Source organism: Natator depressus, chromosome 3, assembly GCF_965152275.1.
Source record: "Natator depressus isolate rNatDep1 chromosome 3, rNatDep2.hap1, whole genome shotgun sequence".
Lineage (NCBI taxonomy): Eukaryota > Metazoa > Chordata > Testudines > Cheloniidae > Natator > Natator depressus.
In genome coordinates, this window is record NC_134236.1 from 9617748 (window position 1) to 9641497 (window position 23750).

Consider the following 23750-nt stretch of genomic DNA (forward strand, 5'->3'; position numbering starts at 1 on the left):
TGGTACCTTACTACTCTTCTTATATATAGAATAAATCCAGATAAGACTAGTTCAGTTATCTGCCTTGATTTCAGTTTCCCCACCACCACATTTTGTAGGACTACAGTACATCATCCACTTTATTCATTTATAGTATAATAATAATTCCCACTAATATATCTGATCTGTTGTTGAATATCTCTTGTGATGGTGCTTCAGTCACCTACTTGGGAGTCTTTTCTAGTGGCCTCTTGTTTGTATACGAAGAATCTTTGTCCTTCCATTTACAGTGTCTGAGTAATTCCTTTTTGTAGAGCTTGGCTGTGATTTGATTAAAGCCAGTGGGCGTTTGAATGCTCAGCAGCTCTCAAGATTTGGCTTTCCAATGCTACTGTGAAGGAATTGCGCACACCAGGAGTTCTCAACCCTTTTTCTTTGAGACCCCCTCAACATGCTATTAAAAACTCCAGGGCCCGGTGGGGAGGGGGGACTTGGGGCTCTGGGCCAGGGGTGGGACCCTTGGGCACAGGTGTAGTTTGATTTCTATTTGGGGGGAGAGGAGGCCAAGGGCCGGCAGGGCTCAGGCTAGCTCTGCACAGCAGGGCCCAGAAAGGGAGTGCTGCCCCTCCCGCCCCGACTCACCTCAGCAGGCCACCAACCTGTTTGGGTCTGTGTGTTGGTAGCTGCTTCCTGAGGGATCTCCAGGTCCCTGCCTGGACAGCTCTGACTGGCTGCGTGAGCAGTCAAAGGGGGCTGGCAGTTGAGGAGCAGCCGCAACCCCGGGCACCAGCAGCAGATGGGGGAATGCCATGGCTGCCCACTCCACGGCACCACCAGCCAAAGGAGCAGCTGCTCCACACTGCCTGGCTTTGGCTTCCCACCTAGGATCTGGCCAGAGGGTGGGGCCTGAGGTGGGCTGAGGAAGAAGAGGAGGTGTGTGTGTGTGTGTGGGGGGGGGAGGGGGGTGGAGCTGCCCCCAGGACGGTCCTACTCTGGGGAAGGCACTGCAGTTTTGGGGGGCAACACCCTCATGCCCCCTCAACTCTGCTCGTGGGCTCAGGGCTTCTGCCCAAGTTGGGGCTTCAGCCCCGCTGTTCGCAGCTTCAGGTGGGAGAGGGAGGAGGAGCTCGGTTCGGGGTTTCATCTCCCTGCTGCTCCGACTTGAGGGGGGAGAGGGGAGCTCGGGGCTTCAGCCCCCCGCTGCCCCTGGCTTCAGCCCCATGAGTGAGGGGCGCCAGGGCTCGGGGTTTCAGTGGTGGGGTCCCACGGGCCCCCGGTTGAGAGAACCACTGGCGCACATGATCATGTGTCTTCTTCCTATATCCTAGAAATATAGTTTTCATGTCACTGTATAGTTTTTGTTCCCTTTCTTTTCATATCTCTAGCTCTCCTATGTCCTTTCTAAATGGTGGGATCATGAGTTCTGTGTGTGATGGACACTGGTAATGTTAATGCTTTAATCTATAAATGCTAATGCTTTGCCTCTATAAATGTACAGTGTATAGCTAGTGCACTTTAATGACTGTAGGTGGGCACTGTGAATAAGGGTTTGTCCCTTATGCATTTTCCCCATTTCTCCCATGAGATAGTGACAATCTGGTATTGATGTTATGCCCAGTTACCAGCTGTTCAAACAACAAACTATGTTGATCCTGACTAAGATTAGGCTACTGTTTTGTCTTCATAGCTGGTGATCTGTTAAGGAAATACGTTTTTAGTAACATGGGTTTTCTTAAAGAAATCCTGTTTGGCAGTGAGTTGAGATGTTGATGACATAAGACAAGACAGTTGGACGTATCGTACAGCATAATACTTGATACAGAATAATAAAGGGGGTTGAGAGGTGTTCGAAATGAGATAATTACCAATTGCCCACCTTTGCTCAATGTGATAGCCTTGCAAATGAAAATAGGTTGAATAAAATAGCATTTTCATTTCCAAAATGTTCTTAAAATTTATATTATGTACTGTAAGACAAATACAATAAAGAAGAAAAAACTCCTCCAACAACATACTCGGAAAGCGATAATACCAACACAAATCTCTATTGTAGAGTAAAAATAGGTTAAGCTGAATGCAGCTTTTCCATCATTCTACTCAAAACTACCAGTACCAACTTCTTATCTTCTGATCAAATTCTGAGCCAATAAGGAGTTTGTCTTTGAGGTCAAAATCTTACATAAGGCTTGAGAATATTTTAGGTCAGTCTTCCTCTTTTTGTGAAGTTGTGGATGAGGATCTGGCTTGGGTGGTTTAGTCATCCAGACAATTTGAAATGGAGTATACATTATTTATCTAATGAAACAGGGTACTTAACTTGTGTGGCATTAGGTAGGAAACAAAACTGAGTCTCTGAGGGAGAGATTCTCTTTCTCTTGAAGAGGAAAAAATCCCTACTTAGACAGTTGTTGTTTTTCCAACAGATTCCTTTTAGAAATTGTGTACAAAAGGTTTCTATCTAGTGTATATAGGGCCAAGATCTGCTCTGTTACACAGTGAAACTCCAGAGTGACTCCACAGAAATCAGTGGAGTTATATTAGGACAAATCAAGAGTAAATGAGAGCAGAATTTACTTGAGCCTAAATCTGAAAATAATTTTTAAAAGATTTCAGACATTAGAAAAAGTTGCTTTTATAAACTGGCCAGAGTAGAGACTTTCACAAAGAGTTTAGACCAAGGATTTCCTCCTTTTGGTTTAGCTAAAGAGTTTTTATTTCAGATCCAGCAAACTGACTTCAGCCAGAGGAAGCTGAACTGTCTTAACTTGAACACTGTCTACATTTGAAAAACTGCAATAATATATCAACATCAGTGCAGTTACAGTGATGTAAATTTCTTTTAGCCGTTTTCTGTCACAAGTTACAGGGATTAATTTAAAAGTTGAAACAGTTAAGCTAAATCAGTTTGTGTGAACTCTTCTATTAATTTTGAAGTGCAAGCTAAACTGATATAGGCAGGCTTAAACTTATATAAGTGTTGTTGTATACAAGTTATACTGGTTTTAACTAAATATAAAATCGCACCTTTAATTGGTATAACTTTATGGGGAGACCAGACCTTATGTAAGCAGGGCTTTGGAGTTTCTGGTGATAAATACAGCCTTCTGGTAGGGCTAAAGCAGTCTCTCGGAGCCTCCTTGCTCCATTACCTCTTTGTACCTGGAAGCAGATACAAGAAAACACTTCATCCTTCACTTTGAGCCTCCTAAACTGATTTCCCTTCCTGTTCATATAGCAGCTTCTGAGCCCAGGTGGGGATTCTGTCTTCTGACCCAGCAGACTGAACACCATCCTCAGGGTGGGACAGCCACCTGTCTGGTTCCCTTTTGAAGGGAGTTAACTCATTCCCTGTCTGTTCTGCTGTGATGCATGTATACCTAATCTGTGCTCTCATTCAATTAAAAAAAAAATTGTCCATTTAAGTAGTGATCTTATTTAAGCTTATTGAAAGCACACTATGCCTCTGTTCCATGATCCACACTGGTTACCACAGTGGCAGCCACATGGAGCAAAGTGAAAAAGTAGGTTAGTCTCCCATTCTGGGCTCTTCTGTGGAACACCAACGTAGTACTCTTTCTTGCCTAGTAGACTTAGTCTGTAGAATAGTAGGAGTTGTTGGTTTTATTTATTCCCTATGTTGACCTAGTCTAAATTTTTAACATCTGCACAGAGCAAGAAGGAATTACTTGCTTTTTTGTATTTAGCCTTAAATAGACATTACAGGAATGATATTCTAGTAAAATCATGAGGACATTCCAATATTTGAATTAATAGTTTTCAACCAAATAAGAGTATCTGCAGCAGATATTTATAGACCTCTCCTTTCTTGAAAACTTCTTCACCTCTTTCTGATTTTTGCGGCTCTGTTCAGTGTTCTGCAGTGCTGTAACTGACCTTATGTACAGTGGAGTCGCATCTGACGCGGGGGTTAGGTTCTAAAGTCTGCACGTAAGGCAAAAATCGCATATGGTCAAAATTAAACTTGAAAATCCCTTAAATCGCCCATAAAGTACAGTATACTGTTTCTTCGGTTGAGCACCAGATGAAGTAGCTGGCTTGCGTTTAGGGGCCATGTTGTATGAAAAATACATACAGTATCTTTAAACACTAGAATCACACTCAGTATGGTGAGATGCTCACACTATGAGAGGCATGCAGGAACTGAGACTTACTGAGGGAACAGCAGATTCATGTCTCCCATATCATGCTCACTCTGGGGCATATGCTCATTGAGTGGAATGGTGGGCGGAATCGCCTGCCCTATTTACAGGTATCTTGTTCGTTTGTTTTTTTTTTTTTTTTTTTGCCGAGCATGTATAGTTGAATTCGGGTAAGTTAAATGCGCATATGATGCGACTCATCTGTATTTTTATGGAGGGGCTCTCCACAGGATCTTCTTTAATACCTCTACATCTAATCTTACTAGCATGTGAAAATCTCAGGATGCCCCAAACAAAATGAAAACTCAAATCTTGGAATCTAGCAGTCACTACAACTGCCAGATATACAATTTTTGAAACTATTATTAATGAGACTTTGTAGGATTCTATGAATTACAAAGGGAAAGGAGAAATGTAGGGCTGGAAGGGCCCTTGAAAGGTCAACTTGTCCAGCTCCTGTGCTGCGGCAGGACCAAGTATACCTAGATCATCCCTGACAGGTGTCTGTCTAACCTTTTTAAAAACTCCCATGATCAGGATTCCACAACCACCCTTGGTAGCCTATTCCAGTGCTTAACTGTCCATAGTTAGAAAGGTTTTCCTAATGTCCAACCTAAATCTCCCTTGATGCAGATTAAGCCCATTATTACTACTTCTCCATGTTCACTGAATGTAGGACAATTGATCAATCCTCTTTTTATGACAGCCCTTAATATGTTTGAAGACTATTGTCATGTCCCCCCATAGACTTCTTTTCTCAAGGCTTATCATAGGTTTCTGTAACCTTGCATCAAAGGTCAGGTTTTCTAAACCTGTTATCATTTTTGTAGCTCTCCTCTGGACTCCGTTTATCCACATCTTTCTTAAAGTGTTGTGCCCAGAATTGAACACGGTACTCTAGATGAGGTCTCACTAGTGCCAAGTAGAGCAGGACAGTTACCATCTGTGTCTTCTGTTCAATCCGCCTGTTAATACACTCGAGAATATTAGCCTTCTTTGCAACTGCATCATATTGTAGACTTGTTCAATTGGTGATCCACTATAACTCCTAGGTCCTTCTTAGGCAGTACTACCACCTAGCCAATTATTTCCCATTTTGTACTTGTGCGTTTGATATGTATGTTTTTGCTTCCTATGTGTAATACTCTGCACATTTTACTGAATTTCATATTGGTAACTTCAGACTAATTCTATAATTTGTCAAGGTTACTTTGACTTCTAATCCTGTCCTCCCCAAGTGCTTGCACCCTTTCCAGCTTGGTGTCATCTGCAAATTTTATAAGCACACTTTGTACTCCATTATCCAAGTAATTAATTAAAACACTATATAGTATCAGACCTAGGACAGGCCCCTGTGGGATCCCACTGGATATATCTTCCCCCCCGTTTGACACCAAACTATTGATGATTACTGTGTGTACAGTCTTTCAATCAGTTTTGCACCAACTGTGATGCTTCTTGGAGTACCCAGGTTTGAGGCACCTTGCTACCACCTGCCCTTAGTGTGAGGAAGCCTTGTCTGTGCCTGCCAAGAGTCAGCTCCCTGACTCCACCAGCCACAAGTATCGTAGAATATCAGGTTTGGAAGGGACCTCAGGAGGTCACCCCCCTGCTCAAAGCATGACCAATCCCCAATTTTTGCCCCAGATCCCTAAATGGCCCCCTCAAGGATTGAACTCACAACCCTAGGTTTAGCAGGCCAATGCTCAAACCACTGAGCTATCCCTCCCACCCCGAGCCGATACAGGCTCCCATCTCAGCCCGTACAGGCTCTGTTGTCCCTCTGCAGGTAAAAAATAGGCACACTCCAACCCCTAAGCACTCCAATCATCCCCCTGGAGTGTCCAGCCCTTGTTCTACTGGACAGGTTCAGAACTTGCAGATCTGCTGCTCCTAAAGGAACAGTATGCCAGCTTAGCAGTTTCACCTCCACATCACTTCTCTACTCAATTCATAGGGCTTAGATTTGTGTATAGTGAAAATAAGTGTTTAATAAAGAACAGATTCAAGAAGAAACCAGTAGAATTAATGGAAACGATTACATATAAAATCATAACACTCTTTCTAGATCCTGAACTTAACTAACAAGACTTCTCCAGTTTCATAAAGGATAACTTGCCCAGGGTTTTTTTTTCTACCAGCATTAAACAGCCAGACCAGCTGTGATCCTCTGTTCATAAGACAAGCTAGGTGGCAGATTGTCACCTAGGTGTACCTCTGTACCTGCAGATATAGTTCAACCTATCCATTGTCTTCACTTGTAAACAGGGTATCCCCTGCTGTTTGTCTTTTCCTGGGTGGAATCTCCCCTGAGCAATCACTTGATTAGCATTTTGTTCAGACTGTAAATAGGCGTTCATTGTGAAGTATTCAATACTCAGTATACATATAACCAGACGAGCAAATAAAGAAGTTTCTTTCAGGCAGGAGATGATTCTCCTCTTCTGATGACCAGCCTCAACTTAAACATTAAAAGAATAACTTCTCTGTGTATACTTACACATTTTGCAGTGACGATTGGTGTGACACAGGCTTTCAGTAGCAATCTTACATGGCATCCTTTGACAAACTGCCATTTGCCAGTGGGCACCAAGTGGTCCCTGAGTCACATCCACCTTCTAGTAATTTCCTCTAGACTACATTTCCCTGGCTTGCTTATGAGAATATCATGTGGGACTATGTCAAAAGCCTTACTAAGATTAGGGGTATATCATGTCTGCAACTTCTCCTCCTATCCACTAGGCAAGTAACCCTGCCAAAGAAGGAAACTAGGCTGGTCTGGCATGATTCATTCTTCATAAATCCATGTTAGTGATCACCTATCCTCTAATGTTTACAAATTGATTGTTTAATAATTTGTTCCAGTATCTTTGCAGGCATCAAAGTTAGGCTGACTAGTTCTTCAGGTCCAATTTGTTCCTCCTTTTAAAAGATGGGTACTGTTTGCCCTTCTCTTGTCCTGTACTAAATTGTAAACTTTTAAGCAAAAGAAAATAGAAACAGCTGTCATTTCATTTGTTAAAAATACACTGTGCTCTCCTTTTCATATACTGCATATGGTCGATGAAAATGTTAAGTTCTTCCAATGAAGTTTCCTTATTTATATGCTTTCTAACTCCAAGTATTAACTATTGTTGTTTCAGTTCCATTCCTTTAGTAGTAGTAGCCTTTGTCATAACCATAAAGTGAAGACAATCCATGTTTTCATGATGGGTTCTGTCTCTCTCTATTTGCATCATCAAATCACCTTGACTCAGCAAAGGAAAATGGAAATATTACGCACAGGATGCTGAATGAAAGCTTAAAAATGGGAACTGTAATCAGATCCACCCCCCCCTTCTTTACTCTCAGGAAAGATAAAGCTTTAGGTTTCCGACTGTGCTCCCTCAATATGGCCTGTTCAAATCTGAAAGGCAGTGGGGGGAGGACTTCATTCATTCAAGGGGTTAGAAGGTCATTGGGTCCTTGAGGATCTCTTAGCTGAATTGGTTCTTTTGACTGCTGACAAATGCCAGTTATTCCAGTAAATGCCAGCCCAAATCCACTGTTAAATATTAGACCATGCTGAAAGCTGTTACATCTCTTCTCTCCTAAATGGAGCGATGGTAGATTGAATAGAATTTTCTAAATTTGTATACATTGAGTAGTTTAGTAATTTGCAATATTAAGAAAACTAATTCTATTTGTGGGGCATTGGATTATGCACGTAACTGGCAAACACTTTTCAAAGCACATTTAAACTACTACTACTAATAAAAAGCCTCTGATGTGCTGCTCTGGATTAAATCATATTAGTCACATTGAGCTGTCCAAATTGTTGTGTTGTCACTAGGAGCTGTCCAGCACTGATCCATACTAATTATTCACGCACAAATTATAAATAAGTGTGTGCCATTTTAGGAGGGTTAATATTTTTATATATTTAAGGCTTTTTGTGTGTATAAATGCAGAAAAGGTGTCTGTACACAATCTGTAGATATTTATTTTTTTTTTCCTCTCATTTGTAGCAGTTTCTGAAAGTGAAATTCTGGCAACGGATCCGTGTTTTAAGGCAGACGTTCTAAAACTTTTCCCCAGTGTGGCTCAGACTAACATAATATATCCCAGATGATCACCGTACATGATAACATGGATCATCTCATTCGGAAAGGTATTATCTTATGGCAATTACAGCAGGTGCTCACAAATAAAAGTGACTGTAGCAAAATATTTACTATAATTTAGCTATCTTTTAATACAATTTAGTACCTTAGACAAGGATAGTCAAATCCATGCAAGCATCCTTATCCATAACCCTTAGGGACCAGTGAGGATGAATGGATCACTGGTAGTTCACAGGGATCTGTTAATCCTCACTGGTCTTCATCCTTATCCCTAACCAAGCTGAATCTATATCCTTCAGTTCACATATTACACCGTCTGTAATATGACATGTACAAAGTTAAATTTAGGGGCATTTAATCGAAAGTTGCCCCCAGGTTTCTAGTGCCATTCCAGAATGTGCAGAGTGGCTAGCCTTAAACCTCTGAAAACCAGGATATACAAAGTTAAGTACAGCCCATCCTTCCAACACAACCTTAACTCAGCTCTCATTTGAGTAATGCCCCCAATATACCAGTAACCCATTAGCACTCTATCTTCACAGATGCACAGAGCACATGAGTACTGTAGGACAAAGCCTAACTTCTTTTCTTTGCTAAGACAAAACTTGAATGTTAGGTATAGCAAACAGAAGCCATGCGTGCTCAAACACTAAGTCTACTCCACACAAATCATCCCAGATGTGCTAAATATTACCACCCCTTCATCCTTGACTTGAGGATTCTTTCTGAGACACTGTCTTCACTTATCCCCCACTAAGCCCTGGAGACTGCGTTCGTGTATGCCAGCAGAGTTATGACAGTCTCCTTGGCAAGAAGACACCCTTGTCCACCTCTGGCAACCTACAACGTTCAGTGCTGAAATGAGAGATCAAATATACATCAGGGTATACATACACCTATTTATATCATAGTCATAGCTCTAACAAACTAGTGTACTAATCTTGCTACCTTTCAATACAGTGACACCTAACCGTGCATGCAGAAAAATGCTGAAATTCAAATGTGTGTAACACAACACAACACAATGTTCTTAGTCCTTCCTCAATCTACTTACTGTAGATGCATAGCCTCTTTTTATACAGAACATTAAATTGTCTTGTCTGACCTCCTGCATAATGCATTCCTGAGAATTACATCCAGCTACTCCTGGATTGACCCTAGTAACTTCTGATTGACTAAAGCAACTTTCCATAAGACGTCCATTTTTGATGTGAAGACAAGAGATGAAGAACCTCTTTTCTTGGTGGTTTTGTTAACCTTTGCCACCACTGTTACTGAACCATTTCAAGTGGATATTGCCAGCTCCAAGCAGGGCAGAGTTCAGGTTGCATTGCAGGGGTGGCATAAGAACTGCCATACTAGGTCAGACCAAAGGTCCATCAAGCCCAGTAACCTGTCCTCTGACAGTGGCCAATGGCAGGTGCCCCAAAAGGAACGCACAGACAGGTTATCATCAAGTGATCCATGCCCTGTCACCCAATCCCAACTTCTGGCAAACACAAGCTAGGGACACCATTCCTGCCCATCCTGGCTAATAGGTCCATCAATGGCTATCTTCCATGAATCTATCTAGCTGCCTTTTAAACCCCGTTATAGTATTGGCCTTCACAACATCCTCTGGCAAGGAGTTCCAGAGGATGACAGTGTGTTGCGTGAAAAAATACTTTTTTGTGTTTGTTTTAAACCTGCTACCTATTCATTTCATTTAGTGGCCCCTTGTTCTTGTATTATGAGAAGGAGTAAATTACACTTCCTTATTTACTTTCTCTATACCACTCATGATTTTATAGACCTCTATCATATCCCCCCTGAGTCACCTCTTTTCGAAGCTGAAAAGTCCCAGTCTTATTAATCTCTCCTCATACGGAAGCCATTATATACCCCTAATAATTTTTGTTGCCCTTTTCTGACTCTTTTCCAATTGCAATATATCTCTTTTGAGATGAGACCACATCTGCATGCAGTATTCAAGTGGGCGTGCCATGGATTTATATAGAGGCAATATGATATTTTCTGTCTTATCTATCCCTTTCTTGATGATTCCCAACATTCTGTTAGCTTTTTGGACTGCCACTGCACACTGAGTGGATGTTTTCAGAGAACTATCCACAATCACTCCAAGATCTTTCTTGAGTAGTAACAGCTAATTAAGGCAGCATCATTTTATATGTGTAGTTGGGATTGTTTTTTTCCAATGTGCATTACTTTGCATTTATCAACATTAGATTTCATCTGCCATTTGGTAGCCCTGAGATATGGGGCTGTGAACAGGAAGGATCTTCTGCTACACCCCTCTACCCATCCCTCCCCTCAGCCAGGACGGGGGTAGGGTGGGGTGGGGGGGGGGGACATGGGGCTGACAGGTTCCCATCCTTATTCCAATTAATTTCTCTCCATCTCATAACTCCCACTCCTCTGCTCCCGAGTTCCCCCCATCCCTGGACCCTCCTAGCACTACTCCATCACTTCTTTCCATGTTTCCCCTCACCACTTTGACTCCCATATTCCCCGCTCCACACCAGAAAAGTTTTAAGAATCTGAAAATGTTATGAGCATCTATTCTATATTAGGGGAGCTGTGTATAAGAAACTCCTTGACCTGATGACTGAGTGATTTGCTTTCCTTTGATCACACTCCGTTCCATTGTTCTGGAAACATGGTACATTATCCTTATTGTGTACCAGTCTTCCCTCTGTTTAATCAATGCAACTTTCCTTAATGATACTTTTAAAGTAAAATCTGAGTTTATATATGGTGTTTTTAACACTTTAAAATATTGCTCTTAAACCAGGTATTTTGGTCTCTGGGCCAAACTTGCAAAAGGAGTCCCTGCACAATGCTGCCAGAAAGCAAGGAATGTGTACAAGGCACATTATCTGGAAACTGCCAAGGGTAGGGCTTGAACCTACAGTGCAGAGTAGAACTCAAGTTCAATGACCATACCATGACAACAGCCTGCCTGGGGACCTTCTTGCTTCAACAGAGCCACTCTTGAGTCAGCATGTGGATTATAGAGCATCTAGTTTAGGTTTTGGGGTTTTTTTAAACAGTTAGCAACGCTCATCCTAATGTAAGTTTAAAGATCAAGACAGAAAATACATAATGAAAACCCAGATTATGTGGCTGGATTCCTAAATGAGGAGCAAAGGGGAAAGAGGTGGACGGTTTCAACTGAAAAGCTTTTGTAGGTTGTTGTAGGCCACAAACAGAGTAAAATCCAGACATAGATTTAAACTGTAATATGTGTGAAAAAAGCAGCTGTTATGCTGCTGGATGCTGTCTTTTGCCTGTTTGAGAGAGAGGTTTGTAATTCTGCAGACTGGTAAATAGCAATTCATAGAAGAAGATGGAAGCAGTGAAGGACAAGAGGTTATTACTGAGGTTGTAACATAGGAGCCTACCCAGAACTGAAATACTAAACCTGATGGAACTAGAGCACTCTATAATTCAAGGAGGACTTACATGAAATTCTATGGCTAGAGCTGTTTAACAGCCACAGGAAAAGTGAAGGTTACCTTAAATTGAGATTCCACCCATCTCACAATGCAATATGAGCAGTTACAGTAAGTTACGTAGAGAGCCATGATCGGAGGATGCCAGTATAATTCAGGGAAACTGGGGTATCTAAAGCGAGAATTTTCAGGGCTGCAAGGAAGAATGGTAGAGTGGTGAGGAGCAATCCTCTGTCTTAGAGACAAACTAAAGGTTTGTCATTCATATTTACAGATTGTCAGGTGCTGTGATAACCTGAACACTGCAAAACCAGGCAGGTATTTTTAAATGGCCTTGGTTTCCTTCTCTTGACCAATCAGCGTTCGTCATCCCACTGAAATGCAATAGATTTTTCTTTAAAAAGACTAACTTAAGCCAATATTGTGTTCTGGTCTCTTGGATCCTCAAGTTGGGAGGGCAAAGTTCTGCATAAATTCTTCTTGCACAACTGATAAAAATCTTCAAAATACAATAAGAGGCATTGTGGAAAAGTTCATTTTAAGAATTTTTTTTAAATAACTGCACGATTGTCTACAAATAAATGAAGAATGGAAAACATACTCCTTCTGGCATGTTTATGCCTTCCCATATACAAAGAAAGGGACAGAATTCTGCATTAAGATTTAACTAGAAATAGGGAAACAGAATTTGGGTCTAGATGGATATAAGATCTTTTGGACTACAATTTACTATAAGCACATGAGGATCATTGGTTTTATTTAAGAATGCAATTTAAAACAGAGCTGCATCTTAATCAACCTCTATTTACAATAGGCTTATTTTCAGGGTCATGGATGGAGGCAGATGGGTTGGCACTGAGGCTAATTCTGCAGCATCTGGCAGAGGCTTAAAGAAGAATTATTGGGAAAGGTGGAACACATACACTAACTTATTAAAAATAGTCAGATGACCGCTTAACATAAAATATAGTCAAATTGTGCTAGTCATGGCCTGTCTGCCTACAGATATCTGGTTTTTTTGTTTTTTTTTTTTTATTATTGCTTCAATCAATGTCATGATGTCTTGCAGTGTTCCTCCCAATTGCCAAAAAGGATGGTGATCCTACCATACTTAGTCTTATTTCCCCTGCCTCTCCCCACACCACACTCACAGCTTTTCCCGATCAGGAGAGAATTTTTTTTTTTTAAGTTGAGAGTAATATCAAAGTCAACAGTCTGAATCTGTCTTTTAAAAAAAAAATCCAATTGCTTCCACTTCTAGAGTGCAGGGGGGATAACTTGTTGGGTTGCACTCTGCCTTCCTGAACACTTGTGGGAAAACCTTGCTTTGGTGAGTTTGTAAATTTCTTTTTGTGTCTTGCAACATCAGCTAAACATACATGACGTCTTTAGATCGTTGGTATGCTACGAGCAAAAGTAAAATTTAAAGCTGCTATGAAGACTGGAAGTCTCTCATTGGTCTTAAAGAAAAATCGCTAGCTCACTTAAAAATGTGAATGAATATCTGAGAGACTACACCCTCTCACTCAGTAAAGGGCCTGCATGGGGCAAAAGTACAGAATTCATTTTACAAGTTTCTTGATGCTGTAGTTAGTATTGTAACTGCCTGGTCTTTCCTACTTTGTTAACGAGATGATCAGTATGTTCCAGACTTACTCCAAAGATTATATTTTTTACTAAACTTTTTTTAGTATCCAAAATGGAATGTTATGCAGCGCTTCAGATTTTATTTTCTAGATGAAAAATAAGCTTGGCTATTTCCCTTTTATGTCTGAGAGTATGAGAAATTCCAGTTATTCAGACAAGAAGACTTGTACATATGTTTTTTCATAGTTTACTAGCATTGAGGAGGACTGTTTAAAACAAAACCCTGAAGCTATCAATATAAATAATACAGAACCTGTTTGTTTAGCTTATTTTAAAACCTTATTTAGAGGGATTTTGTCATTGATGATAAAATAATTTTTGCTCAGTTTGACTTACTTTTTTTTAGTTTACAAATATATCATTCCACTAATTACCATACTAGACATTTTTCATGACAGCTGCCTCAAGAAAATGTGCATAAATTGACCTACCTAACCAACTCCTGAGTTTTCTCCCATTTTGCTTTATAATCAACTTCAGGTTACATTCATTATGCTGACTAGACAATCTTCGTCTTAACTCCAACAATATGTGGAATTTAGATGGGATTTTTATCAAGTTTTTCACACTAGATTAGAACTGGATTTCTTATGTTTTGGTTTTCCCCCCCTTACTCTTATGATGTCCAAGTATCCGATTCTGTCCACCCCTCTTTCCCGTCAAGTCCCAGCTATTTTTAGTCCCAGCTACTGTAAGACCATACCCTTTTCCGTACATATCCTCCTGGCAATTAAGATTATCTAGAGTCCTCAGGTTTATTCTGTCAGCAGGTCATTTGTAGTGGAGGATCTCTGACTCCTGAAACTCTCTCCACTTGGCATTTTACTGGAGCCTGAGTTGGTTGTCCTTCAAGGTATTGTGTAAGGTCCATGTTTACCTAGGCCTTTGCCTGAGTATGTGGCTTGGCTATGCAATTACGATTTGCTTGCTTCTAAATACTTTTTATAGTTTCAGAACTTTTTCCTGTTCAGTGAGAGAATTTCATAGACTCTTAAAGTGCCGGCGAGAGACCTCTTAGGTTGTCATTGTTAGCACAATGATGCTTCTAGGTGCAACCACAACATAAATGACTAAATGCTGTACAAACCACAGATCTTACAGTCTAAAACAGATTCTCAAACTTCATTGCACCATGACTTCCCTTCCAACAACAAAAATTACTACATTACCCTGGGAGGAGGGACCGAAGCCTGAGCCCTGCTGCCCTGTGAGGGGAGCAAAGCCAAAACCTGAGCCCTGCCCCCTGGCGGGGGGGTGCAAAGCCAAAGCCTATGGGCTTCAGCCCCACACAGGGGGCCTATAACCTGAGCCCCACCATCCAGAGCTGAAGCTCTTCAGCTTTGGCCCAGTGTGGCAGGGCTCAGGCTTCAGCTTTGGGCCTGGACCCCAGCAAGTCTAATGCCAGCCCTGACAACCCCATTAAAAAGGGGTGCGACCCACTTTGGGGTCCTGACCCACAGTTTGAGAACCGCTGGTTTAACATGATCCACAACCAGTGAATGAGAAAGAAGTGGCTTGGATGAAGGAGACAGGGTTACAAATAAGAATTGCCTACATCTTAGCCAGTCAGAAGTAATCACGACTTGCCATCTGCCTTGCCATTATCCGGTTGTAGTTTACTGTATGCACCATCAGAGATGAGTTTTGATGGACTTCGAGGCAGACAAGATGCTCTGATGGTGGCTTTAAGGATTTTGGTTTTGAACAAATTTTGTACGAGTGCTGTTGTGTGGCTGCAAAATTACTCTAATCTGTGGCAGCAGCAGGAAAATGGTTTTGACAGGAGTGCATAGTGTGGCAAATTGCCGGCACTACTATGATGGGTCTTGCGCTTTCTCTTCTTGTGGTGGGGGGGGGGGGAGGTTCAGGGCACCATTTCTTGCCACTGAACTGGGGTGTTAACTGCCCCACTAGCCTCCTTGAGGAGGGGAGTGGATAGGAAGGGACCCGGGCCCGCCCTCTACTCTAGGTCCCAGCCCAGGGGCCCTAGGGATAGCAGTAAACCACTTGAACTAGCAGTTCCTTCCCCTGGGCTACTTCCCTCTCCTGCCCTTCAGCTTGTGGGGCTTCCTATCCTCCCTCTGCACAAACCAGGTGTCCCTTTACATAGGGTCTTGGTGGTCTTAGCCCACCACAGTACTTCTCCAAACTCTCCTCTGCTTCCCTCCAAACTGCACTCTGCTTCAACTCCTCTTGTCTGATTGAAGCAGGGGTCTTTTATCAGGTGACTGGCTTCAGGTGCTCTAATTAGCTTCAGGTGCTTTCATCTATAGCAAACTTTCTTCCCTCTACAGGGAGTAAGGCTCCCTTCGAACGCTCTCCTGCTGCCCTCTGGCCATGCTATATCACATACCTTATTAAAATGCTGTGGATTGTGCTTGAGTTCTTGTCTCAGACATTCTTATTCTTCACCTATGCAGCCCCTCAAACCCCACCCTCACAGCTCCTCTTTTGTACCCTGTCCACTTTCAAGAAAGGAAATGAGTGTGTAAGGGACTTGTAACTCTGCTCATTGAGGAGACTATGCCTAACTCCCATCCTTCCTTGCAGACCAAATATAGCACCTACATGCTTGGGCATGCAGCCTCCTATGTGGGGGATCCTGTGTGACACCTGTGCTAGATTCTTTGAGGTGCTGAATACCCTCTACTCAGCCACTGAAAATGGAAGAACTCTGCACCTCTGAGCAGTGTGCAACTCTTTGCAGGGTTGAACCCTTAGCCTCTTGGAATGCCACACTTTTTCTATCTATAAAATAAGTTTATTATTATTTATTTAAAAGTGAATTTTATCAACTACATAAGATGTGAACTTGGGAGGGGTTGGGCAAATATGTTGCACCAAAACAAGTCACAAGAAGAAAGATGTGATATAGTTAAGTGTTTTTATATAGAAGGTCTAAATGATCATTACACTGATGACATTTTAACATACCATACATGAACCCAGCCAGTCAAATTACTCCAAGAGCAATAAGGATAAAAGAAAAAACTGGACCCTTGATCTTATGTTCTGTATTCTGTGGGGTTTTGTGTGTTGATTAAATTAGTTGTGCAAACTCAATCTTTATTTTAATAGGATTCTCCTTCAGGCAGTCTATGCCTATGTACGGCCCAATTCAACAATGTTCTGAGCTCCTCTTGCAATACTAATCAGTCTCAGCTTTCACTGAAGTCAGTGAAAGCAGAGTTCTCAGCATCACACAGGCCCATAGGATACTGAGATTTATTGGATCTTATTCTCCACTCTTATAGCAGTTTCATATTGGTATTACTGTAGTTAACACCATAAAAATATGTTGACCCAAAACTGATATAGTAAAGTGTATATTTCAGCCTATAAGCTTTTTAAGTTGTGTTCCAAAAACATTAAAAAAAAAAATTCGAGTGAAGCTTGAAGTAAGCGTGTGTGTGTTAATGTTTGTGTATTTAATAGCACCTTCCACATCTTGTTTCCTATAATGTGGATTTGGCCATGATACTCCTACCACTTTCTCTGTTCTGCAGAGCTCAGTTCCTATGGTTACCCAGCCCTTTGTGGTGTGACAAAGGTTGGCGTTCTGATTCTCATGAGCCAAATTCTGCCCTTTGACTCCCCCCTTTTCACACCCCTTGCTAAGCTTGGCCTGTTGCTAGGCTTGAAGTCCTGACAGCAAGGGGGTTCCCATGGTAACAGGAATGAATCTAAAAGGAAGGAAAGAGTGAATAGAAGCACAAAGGCCTGGTTAATTTGAATTTGAACAAGGAAGGAAGGCTTCTTGTAGTTCATCTTTGTGTATTGAAGGATCCTGAAATTTATCTTTTTTAAAAGTTGCTTTTCAATTTGTAAACTTGTTTATATTCCCTATTACTTGATTTATAGAACAAAAGTTGTCATGTTTGAAGCATTGAGCAACAAAAAACATCTTTCTCTTTAAATTCAAGGACAGGATTCTGATAAAGTACATTTTTTCTTTTTTCCCTGTAGAACCAAAACAAGATTTGATTTGTATCATCTTTCTGCACCATTATATTCATGTATGGCTTTTGATTCAATATTAGTTTAAATGTTTTTGTTTGAGATGCTTTCAATATAAATTTTTGTGCAGCTTTTTTTTTTAAAGGGTCTGTTTTTGTTGTTTATGAAGTAGTAAACATCAATAGTTGAGAATCTGTAGAAAGCTACAAGTAAGGTCCCACATAGCTGGATCCCTCCAGGTGCAGAATCATTTCCTGCTGTACATCTAGTGTTTTTTTGGTCTAATCTAGACATGTGTAACTCTGTAATATAATTGCATGGAAAAAAGGCAACAACTGGATTTTGGCCTCAAGCTTCTGAGGGTTTATTGTGAACAATTAGGAAAAATATTTTTTAAAAATTATGAAATATCAATTGCCTAGGAGACTTATTAGCTGCATATGTGTTGGAGATGTAGGTTAACAAGTCAATAGTTTGTGTTGAGATTTGTATTTAAAGCAGGACTAAAATCTCCTATGTTCTGGGCATGTTTTTAACCATGTTGCAAAACTAGTTGGTGGTACTTTTTTTTTTTTTTTAAATCTAAAGAAAAGAAGCATTATTTAATCTAAAAGTATGTAAACCACAATTGCCTTTAGCCTTAATACTTCTCTTTGAATAGCAGCCACTTTTTTCAGTTTATATATTTGTTTAGTACACTGAAGACCTTCTCGGTCAACATCTCTGCTACATCTCTACTTGCTGAGGCAAAGAGGCCCATTATAGGGAATGGCTTCTCTAATTGTTCAGTAATTAAATACTTTAAACGGAATTAAAAATTTTATTAAAGCTAATGTTACTAAACTTGATCTTAGCTCTGAGGAATGTGTATCATGGTGGACTCCCTTTCTTTTAGAAGTAGAAAGTAACCATTTAAAGTAAATGGGCTCGGTTTTCAGCTAGGACGTTTAGGCTGACTTGCAGGGAGTAACAGTCTGCAAAATTCCTTCTGACTAGAGACTAGGGATTAAAATTTTAAAAACTGCCATCTCTTAGGCATTCCTGAAAATTTCATCCAGTGTCCTTGTGCTTGCCTGTACAGCACCTGTTGCACAATAGGCATTACTTACATAATAGCAAGATTTGAAATGTTGATCCACAGATTCAGATTGCCAGATCAGTTGTCTTTATTTTGGATTCCATGCTTATGGGAGCAACCAGTCATGTTGTATTCTGCTATTGTAAGTAGTGGTTCTGTGCCAGCTGCACTATTCAGCATAACCTCTGTTATTACATGCTCTGCACATATGGACGTCTGTTTTGTTGGAACATAAGCCCTTTGGGACAGGACTGGGCCATCTTACAAGTTCCGTTCAGGGCACAGCATATTGCCAACACTCAATAAAATAGTGACAATGATTTGTATTCCCTTATTTTTTGCCATTGATATAATTCTCCTTTTGTCTTTCACCTGACGCTGCAAGCTTTAATTTGAGCAACAGTAGTAAAACAGTTTTTGTCCTTTTGAGGCTTTTATGTCAGAAAACTGTGAGGAAAACCTTTATATTTAATCACTGTTAAAATAGCACGGGCATTTAAAATAATGTGATAATGGCCAGTCAAAGGCTGTGAGGCCTACTGCAGGATAGTATACTGTATATGGAGCCCCTCAGTGGATGTTGGAGGATGCAGTTCATTATATAGTTTCCCAACCTTTCCAGGTAAATGTACTAGTTTACTTGAGTACCAGTATGTGCCCACTTCCTCCCTGTGTGTGGTTTCTCTTTTTCACCAACAGAAGTTGGTCGAAAAAAAGCTATTACCTCACCCACTCTGTCTCTCTAATATCTTGGGACCGACACAGCTACAACTACCGTGCATACAAAATTGAGCTAGGCTACTTACAGCAATACATATAGTCCTTGTACCAAAGTCCTTACAATCTAAGTTTAATATGACACAAATGGTCATAGTTAGTAATATTACTGAGCTACTCAATAAGGCTTGTTTCAGAGTAGCAGCGATGTTAGTCTGTATCCGCAAAAAGGAAAGGCGTACTTGTGGCACCTTAGAGACTAACAAATTTATTTGAGCATAAGCTTTCGTGAGCTACAGCTCACTTCATCGGATGCATGCAGTGGAAGATACAGCAGGGGAATTTTATGTACACAGAGAACATGAAACAATGGGTGTTACCATACACACTGTAATGAGAGTGATCAGGTAAGGTGAGCTATTACCAGCAGGGGAGAGAAAAAACCTTTTTGTAATGATGATCAAGGTGGGCCATTTCCAGCAGTTGACAAGAATGTGTGAGGAACAGTTGGGGGCGGGGGGGGGGAATAAACATGGGGAAATCGTTTTACTTTGTGTAATGACACATCCACTCCCAGTCTTTATTCAAGCCTAATTTAATGGTGTCCATTTTGCAAATTAATTCCAATTCAGCAGTCTCTTGCTGGAGTCTTTTTGAAGTTTTTTTTGTTGAAGAATTGTGACTTTTAGGTCTGTAATCAAGCGACTAGAGAGATTGAAGTGTTCTCCGACTGGTTTTTGAAGGTTATAATTCTTGATGTCTGAGTTGTGTCCATTTATTCTTTTACGTAGAGACTGTCCGGTTTGGCCAATGTACATAGCAAAGGGGCATTGCTGGCACATGATGGCATAGATCACATTGGTAGATGTGCAGGTGAACGAGCCTCTGATAGTGCGGCTGATGTGATTAGGCCCTATGATGGTGTCCCCTGAATAGATATGTGGACACAGTTAGCAACGAGCTTTGTTGCAAGAATAGGTTTCCTGGGTTAGTGTTTCTGTTGTGTGGTGTGTGGTTGCTGGTGAGTATTTGCTTCAGGTCGGGGAGCTGTCTGTAAGCAAGGACTGGCCTGTCTCCCAAGATCTGTGAGAGTGATGGGTTGTCCTTCAGGATAGGTTGTAGATCCTTGATGATGCATTGGAGAGGTTTTAGTTGGGGGCTGAAAGTGACGGCTAGTCGTGTTCTGTTAATTCCTGCACTACAGGACAGGCCCAACAAAGAAAATAACAGAACACGAATCAGACGTCAAGAATTATAACATTCAAAAACCAGACATCTCTGGTCACTCGATTACAGACCGAAAAGTCGCAATTCTTCAACAAAAAAAACTTCAAAAAGACTCCAACAAGAGACTGCTGAATTGGAATGAACTTGCAAAATGGACACCATTAAATTAGGCTTGAATAAAGACTGGGAGTGGATGTGTCATTACACAAAGTAAAACGATTTCCCCATGTTTATTTCCCCTTCTCCTCCCCCCCTCCGCCCCCCCAGCTGTTCCTCACACATTCTTGTCAACTGCTGGAAATGGCCCAGCTTGATTATCACTACAAAAAGGTTTTTTGTCTCTCCTGCTGGTAATAGCTCACCTTACCTGATCACTCTCATTACAGTGTGTATGGTAACACATATTGTTTCATGTTCTCTGTGTATATAAAATTCCCCTGCTGTATTTTCCACTGCATGCATCCGATGAAGTGAGCTGTAGCTCACGAAAGCTTATGCTCAAATAAATTAGTTAGTCTCTAAGGTGCCACAAGTACTCCTTTTCAGTAAGGCTTGTACACATCTTGTTTCATGAAGCATGCATGGGCTGCTTGCAAAACTAGGATTAGAGGATGCTCTGGTTCCATTGTCCATTAGATCATAGCGAACAGCAATGGTGCATTGGACTCAGGCCAATGGTTATTTTGAAGGGCCAGTTCATCTCTTGTTAGTTAATAGACACTCATTTTTCTGTAGTGGCAGTGGAATTATTCCCTAAAGTAGGATGGGAGAGCCTAGCGCAGGCATTTGTAAAAGCCTGAAGTACCAGTGGTACTCAATGGTTCCAGTACTCAAAAGTTTGCTCTTTAAAGGGTCTGTGGTGGAAAAGCAGTGTTGGAAGTTGAGTAGAATTTAAAGATTCTCAATTGCAAAGGATGAATATGGTTCTAGCCTAAAGATTCAGTGAATGACAACTTGCTTTTAAAATATTTGTTCAAAATGGAAAAATGAATTGCTACCAGTAGCATTCCAGATGTGGAAAACAAAGTTGCTGACTCTTGTGATATTTCTTGTTTTAAAGCCCCAGCCCCTGCAGTCAGATTGATTAGGCTGGTTAATTTTAATGCTGTCAACTGGACCACATAGAGGCCACCAAAAGCATTGTACCTCCATGATGTTCTGTCCTGAGCCAAATTTGGTGCATTATGGGGTAGGATGCTTGTGAGGGACAGATGTCTGACACCTTCCAGACATCTAGGTTTTAAGTCTTCCCATGGGGGCTGGAGGAACATGGGCTTCTTCCATCCTGTTTTCACTGGGCCGGAGCTGAAGATTCTCACAGTGAAGTTGGTAGGCATTTGGAGCACATGGCCATACCAACTTAGATAGCATGGAGTGACTGGTTTGAGAGTGAGAGACCTGTTCAGTTAGAAAACTGATCTTTTCCTTTGACTTGAACTTGTACCATTTGATTTTGATCATTTGGAAATGCTTAATCTGAATGATCATAGAATTGTAGGACTGGAAGGGACCTCAAGAGGTCATCTAGTCTGGGCCCCTGCATTCATGGCGAGACTAAATATTATCTCTAGACCATCCCTGACAGGTGTTTGTCCATCCAAGGATGGAGATTCCATAACCTCCCTGGGCAACTTATTCCAGTGCTTAACCACCCTGATAGTTAGGAAGTTTTTCCTAATGTCCAACCTAAACCTCCTTTGCTGCAATTTAAGCCCATTGCTGCTTGTCCTGTCCTCAGGGGCGAAGGAGAACAATTTTTCTCCCTCCTCCTTGTAACAACCTCTTATGTACTTAAAAACAATTGGGTTTGTTTTGTCTGGAGAAGAGAAGACGGGGGGGGGGGGGGGGGAGGATATAAGTTTTCAATCTTCCTTCATAGGTCATGTTTTCTAGACCTTTAATCATTTTTGTTGCTCTTCTCTGGACTTTCCTCAGTATGTCCACATCTTTCCTGAAATGTGGCATGAAGAGCTGGACACAATCATCATGAAGTAGAGCAGAAGAATTACTCCTTGCGTCTTACTTACAACAGTCCTGTGAATACATCCCAGAATGTTTGCTGTTTTTTTCCCACCCTTTTTTCCAACAGTTACAGTCTTATATTTAGCTTGTGATCCCTGTAACCCTCAGACCCCTTTCTACAGTACTCCTACCTAGGCAGTCATGTCCCATTTTGTGTGTGCAACTGATTTTTCCCTCCTAAATGGAGTACTTTGCATTTGTCCTTAATTTAATCCTATTTACTTCAGATGATTTCTCCAGTTTGTCCAGATCATTTTGAACACTAATCCTATCCTCCAAAGTACTTGCAACCTCGCCCAGCTTGGTATTGTCCACAAACTTTATACTAGTGTACTCTCTCTACCATTATCTAAATCATTGATGAAGATATTGAACAGAACTAGACGCGGGACTCCAGTCAATATACCCTTCCAGCTTGATTGTGAGCTACTGATAACTACTCTCTGGGAACAGTTTTCCAACCAGTTATGCACCCATCTTATAGTAGCTCCATCTAGGTTGTATTTCCCTAGTTTGTTTCAGTAGGTCATGAGAGGACACTATCAAAAACCTTACTAAAGTCAAGATATACTGCATTTACCGCTTCCCAGCCCCCATCCGCAAGGCTTGTTACCCTGTCAAAGAAAGCTAATAGGTTGGTTTGACATGATTTGTTCTTGACAAATCCATGCTGATGGTTACTTATTACGTATCCTCTCAGTGTTTGGAAATTGATTTCTTAATTATTTGGCTCATTATCTCCGTTTCACCCATGTTATCAACAACATATCTGAGGTGGGTGAAATCATCAATAATCTTGACTGGGTGGTCAATAAGATGTTAGAGCTTGTAACAGGTTCAAAATTACTACCTGGAAGAATCTTGGGTCCCCCTCCCCCCAGTTAATTTTCAGGTCAGCTTTTGCCACTGATCTTTCCAGGGCTTTAAGTGCCACATCTGACCCATCCCTTGATTTGAGAACTAGCACGATATTATTAGCAAAATCAGTGTTGGTGAGGTTCTTATCGTTAAGATGTATATCTAAAATGCATTTACTGTCTGGTCAAGCACATAGGCTATGATGGTACTAAAACATTCTGAGGTGGCAATGCATCTTTGTTAACCATGTGACTAATTTGGAAGAAGACAGTTCTTTACCCATTTACAAAACCACAGCTTGAAGAGTCCTTATTAAAAAGATGGAACATTGTACAGAGCTTGTCAAGAAGGCCTGCATGTTTCAGGATCAGCCAAAGCAATTCCCTGTCGGTCAGTGTGAACCGGGTACTTGAATTCTTGTGCCTTCTCAATAAGTTGGCGCATTTTCAAGACCTGCTCTGTTATGGAGTGGCTGGGAGCGAGGCCAGCTTGTTGTAGTCTTTTTTTTCTTGCTCCTTAAGTTATTAACAGCTTGGGCCAACAAGATTAG

The 23750-nt window shown here is 41.2% G+C and overlaps 1 protein-coding gene across 3 annotated transcripts in view; it reads left to right on the top strand.

Moving 5' to 3' along the window:
• Positions 1-23750, top strand: part of FZD3 (frizzled class receptor 3) — a 130093-nt gene that overhangs the window by 7987 nt on the left and 98356 nt on the right. The window lies entirely within an intron of this gene.